The sequence below is a fragment of the Silene latifolia genome, chromosome X, assembly GCF_048544455.1.
Source record: "Silene latifolia isolate original U9 population chromosome X, ASM4854445v1, whole genome shotgun sequence".
NCBI classification, from domain to species: Eukaryota; Viridiplantae; Streptophyta; class Magnoliopsida; order Caryophyllales; family Caryophyllaceae; genus Silene; species Silene latifolia.
This window is the reverse complement of record NC_133537.1, coordinates 192,460,680-192,466,383: the sequence shown is the minus strand read 5'-3', so window position 1 is coordinate 192,466,383 and position 5,704 is coordinate 192,460,680.

The window sequence follows — 5,704 nt, the reverse complement described above, 5'->3', positions numbered from 1 at the left end:
CCGCCATCACTCTCAGCCTTCCTCTTTTCCTAGCCCTTTTCCTTATTTTCCATGGCCATTTCGAACAACCTCTCAGCCCGTCCATCCCTCTCATAAGCCTCCTTCACATCCCTAAGAGTCCCCGCCGGTAGCTTCTCCATAATGTGATAGGTTAGCCCTTTCTCAAAACGAAGTGCTAAGTTCTCCTGACTTAGCCCCAGATCCTCAGCATACCTCGCCTTCTCGTTGTACTTGTGGTAGTACTCTGTCACTATCATATACCCGGTCATATTAAAATAATTAAACTCATCACGTATCTTGCTGCAAACATGCTCCGAAACGAACTCCTGCCTCATAGCTCTCTTGAACTCGGACCACGGGATTGCAGTCTTACCCCGCTTCCTATAGATGTCAAAGGCACTGTCCTTCACCTTATCCCACTATTCTACGGCTGAATCTCTCAGGTAGAACGCAGCTTGTTCTACCTTAAACTCCTCCGGACAATGTACCACCCCTAGGATATTCTCCATCTCACGGTGCCACTTGTCGAGCAAAATCAGCGCACCAGTACCCACATAGGTATTGGGGTTGAAGCGAGATATCGTAATGCTCATCTTGGAAAAGTCTACCCCGGCCTCCGTATCTTTCCCGATCTTCTTGAGGGTCTCAGTAAGCGCGTCTTGATGCTCAAGCATCATGGCAATATCACCAATGCTCATCTCTTGAGCCCTAACATACAAAGCTGATATCTTTCGCGGCATATCTTTGAGCTATAAAAGGGAGATAAATAGAAGCACATAGTCTACAGCTCAAAACAAATATGAGCCACACAAAAACGTATTCGATCGAGTAACCACCCATACTCGATCGAGTAGAAGTCACTCGATCGAGTAAGCTACACACTCGATCGAGTACCACAACTCCAGAAGCGATCCAGAACTAACCTAAAACATACTCGATTGAGTCACATACGTACTTGGTCGAGTACCAGATGATGCGTGAATTTTATATAGACTTTTTGTAGCATATTTGCACGCATTTCTATGCATATTTAGTAGTGTTTAGCTACAAATGTCCCCCGAATTGTCTACTTTGGTTTCTCTTGTCCTATTTGTAGGAATGAACCAAAGAGAAGCATAATCAAGCTTAAAACATGTCCCTATGCATGCATTTAGGAGATGAGTTGAGTCGGAGCTTAGAAACTACTAATTGTGATCCGTGTAGAAGTAAGGTAGCTAGGCGAGCAAAAGAAGAGCTTCAAATTACTAGTGCCTGATTTGAGTATCCATATCTCGAGTTCTAAAACTAATATCCACGTGATTCCAATTGGAATTGACAGCTCATCCTCTTAGCTTTCCAACACCACTAAAAACGCCTTATTTGCCCAAGTAACGAAGAAATGGCAGTCATTTGAAGTTCAGTGAGCAAAGCAAGAAGTACGCACTGAGTTCGATTGAACACAATTCCTCTCGATTGGCCACTCTAGCCTTTCGATCGACCAACTACTTTACTGGATCGACCTTATTACTCCTCCACTACTACAGATACATGCTATAACAACGGTTAAAAACCGTTGTTATATAAGAAAGCGGATGTTGTTAAAGCGTCCGTTGTTAAAGGTTTTAACAACGGTTGGTTTTTCTAAGAAACCCGTTGTGAAAACTATTAACGGTTATAAACCGTTGTCATTACGAGACATTCGTTGTGGAATGTGTGACTAATTTTTGGTGGGAAATTTATAACAACGGTTACAATAGAAAAAACCGTTGTTATAATTCAAGACAACGGGCTTTTTTAATAACCGTTGTTGTTGATTTAAAAAAATAATAATAAATTATATATTACTAGATGCATGCATTATTACTGCAATTCCGATGCATAATGCATTATTACTGCAAAATCCCTGCATATGAAAGGACACAAAAATATATGGAATGAGAAGGGTTATAAGATTTGGCACAACTTTCTAAACATATTAATTAAAAAACAACTCAAACGACACATTACTAAGTATAAATTCACGCATTATCTCAATAACCATTTCATTATATCACTATCTCCACCCTAAACTCCAAACCCTAAATCTTTAAAACCTAATAATAAACTCTAAATTTCCTTCAACAACAACGAATGATACCATTCGTAATACATGCATTATGACCGAGTACAACAAGAGTTTCATATGCCGGTTGCTGGACATCTAGAGAGGTACAGGAGCTACCTTGAGGACGCTCGGATCGCACTCAAGGACGCAAAAAAAATGGCTTGTTAGAGCCGCAGATAATGCAGCTATATGACGATATAGCATCTGCGGAACGAAACTCCAAATAGCAAAGCAGGAGAGGATGAATATCATAGAAGAGAATGCATCTCTCTATCCATATCTAAGAATTGCATTTTTAGCAATGTAATAAGTTTTTTATGTATTTATATATTCATTAATTAAGTTTATGCATTCCTCTCCATCATCTTCTTCTTTGTTTTATTTTATTTAATTTGTTTTACTAGCTAATAAACGCAGAAAAACAACAGTGAAAAAACTAATTAAGCGAATAATACTTAGAGAAAGAACAATAATGATCAATAAAAACACATGCAAATAAAATAATTAGAGAAAGAAAATAATGACGGAGATGACAAAACCTAAAACCATAAAGCGATAGATATTTACCTGATAATTAGAGAAAGAAAGAGACGATGACAACAACAGTGACGGAGATGATAAAGCGACGATGAGAAAGAGTGTGGTTGTGTGTTTGTGTTTGTGGCTGTAGCTGATCTGTGTTTGTGTGGTATATATTGTGGTATTTGCTTGAAAGTATTGACAACGGTTTTTACACATAAACCCATTGTCATTAGAGAATATATTAACAACGGGTCCTTAGAAAACCGTTGTTAAAAAGTATTAACAATGGGTTTATATATAACCGTTGTAATTACTTTTCACTAATTTTGCGCCAAATTATTAACAATAGTTATAATGTATTACAGAGTAAACTGTTGTTATTAGTTTTTATATTAACAACGGTTGTGCAAGTTTGACCCGTTGTTAAAACCAATAACAACGGTTAACAACACATAACTACCGTTGTAATTAAGTTTAGTAAAATTCGCGTCATCCATTCTACAACGTTTTATGGTGATTTTCGTGAATAAGCGTTGTTAAAAGGCCGTTGTTGTTGCTTGGATTTGTAGTAGTGCTCGATCGACCACTTTCGACCACCAAACCTCTCGATCGACCTCCTTACTATTCGATCGAGAGTCTACTAAGTCGGACGCAACTCTATTTTAGTCGAGACTCTAGTTTACCTTATTTTAGCTTATCTTATATTAATATCTCTACTATATAAAGAGATAATTAGGTCATTAATTGGAGATCTCTTCCCTGGACTCCTTTGATCACTTTTCTACAACTTAAAAACTTTTATTATGTAGTTCTTCCTCTCTATATTTGCCGGATCTAAATTATGTAATTCATTTTCTCTACTTTATTTAATTTAATTTCTAGTATTAAATCTTTTTTTTTTTGCTTCTCTTATTCCTTTACTCCTTTATTCTCCTTGTTTAGTTTTGTTCTTATTATTTCAATTCTCTTCATCTTTTATCATGTTATTATCTATTATTGCTTTTGTTAGTATTAGTTTCGCTATTATCGTCATGTTTAGCTAATTCTCCCGTTAGGATTTATGGGATTCAATGAACTGTTGTTAGTTGCTAATTAGGTTTACAGATCTTTTGTTGCTATCATGTCTTTGTTGTTACAAGCAACATTTAATGATAATTAGACGGTTAATGCGCATAATTATTCTAGTTATTTTTGGCAAACCCCGACCGATATCGAAAGATTGGAAGGAGTGAGATCCGCTACATTCTTTAGAATACTCTAATGAGGGCGAAAGTTAAGTTAGTAGTATTTTAGGGCGAATAGAGGACCGAAAGGACGTATTCACTGCCCCTTAGACTGGCACACGCGACTGATCTGTGACCTAAACTGTGGCCATCTGACATTCATTGATGAACCAACAATCCTAGTTCCCTTCTCTTTATAGTTAGACTCTTAAATCTCTTCCTGCTTTAGTTAGTTTTAGTTTAGTGACAAAATCAAACCCCCAATACAGTGACTTAGACAAACTTAGTTTAGCGAGTAGAAGCAACATAGCCTCTCTGTGGATTCGACCCCGACTTCCCTAGCTGCATTAGTTAGAGACCCTATCAAAAATAAACCAACTGGCTCAACTAATAAATATAGTAGAGGTAAGTCGGGTATCGTATCCACAGGGAGATGGGAAAATGTATACTAAACTAAGTCTGTCCGAGTAACCAATTCTTGGGGGTTTTAATGGTTTGTTCTGAACTACGGAGATTAAAAGAGAAAGAGATCAAGAGAAATTAACCGTTAGAGAGAAACATCTAAGACAGTCGGTTCACCATGGTTTTCTAGGAATCCAATTTAGGGTCACAGGTTAGCATGAAATTTTTCTGCAGGGTAGGGAAAAGGTCCTCTCGGTCTGCTATTCGCCCTAAAATAATACTAGCTTAGCTTTCACCCTCACTAACATGCCCTAATGTTCATTGCAGGTCTTGCCCTTTCCAATCTCTCGATCTAGGTCAGGGGGTACCATGATTAAGCAGCTAAATGCGTCAACCCAAGTAGCTAAATACAATTAATTGCAATGATTAACAACCCAGACTAACATCACACTTAACCCTAATTACCTATCATAATTCCCTAACTACCATGGCTCCCTTATGTCTTAGCACAAAGGAATAAGCTATGCATGATAGGTATTGAAGAGACAATAATTAGCATAACAAAGAAACCGAAGATATTAATTAACAAAGAGATAGGAGAAATCAATAAATGAAATAAAGACAAGGATGAAATTGAAATAAAGATTAATTAAGGGGAAGATTAGGAATACTGAATCCAAGAGAGTAGCAATGGAGTAATTAGGTCTAAAAGTAAAGTTCTAAGGGAAAGATGAGAGAGAGTAGAATAGAGGAAGAGAAGAAGAGATCCCTATGACTACCGTCATATGCCTACTTATTCCTAATTACAATTAGAATATTCGAAAATAAACTAAAACCCACGTATAAGACTAATCCTCTCGATCCAGCAGAATAAAACTACTCGATCGAGGACAAAACTCAACAAACCTCTCGATCGAGTATCACGAGTACTCGATCGAGGACTTTAACAAACAGCTATCTCGATCGAGTAAAGGGAGAACTCGATCGATGAACTTCAGCAGGATAAAGCATTTGATCGACTAATTCCAGCAGCCAACTTGGTCGATAGAGCTATATTAGCACGTGTGAGCTCTTAAACACCTTCCAAAGCCACTTCACGCATCTCTAAGTGACAGATTCCAAGCTCCAATCCTTCCTTCTCCAAAATGCATGCGGTTGGGACAGGTTCTTGCTCGATTTTGCTCATTTCCGGTTCACACCTGCAATTAGTACAAGACAAACCAAAGTAGACTATTAGGGGGCATTTGTAGCTAGATGCCACAATAACATAGAAATGCGTGTAAATATAGGGTAAAAAACGTTATATAAAATACACGCATCAAATCCTGTTTTAGTTGAGGGGTCTTGCGAGATTTTCACAAGTAATTCATATCCCTTTTAATTTTCGTGCATATTTCATACCAAAAACACCAAAAATAGTTTAATTTGATGCAGGCTATCTCAACCCTATCAAAAATAAACCCGAGGGGTCTCT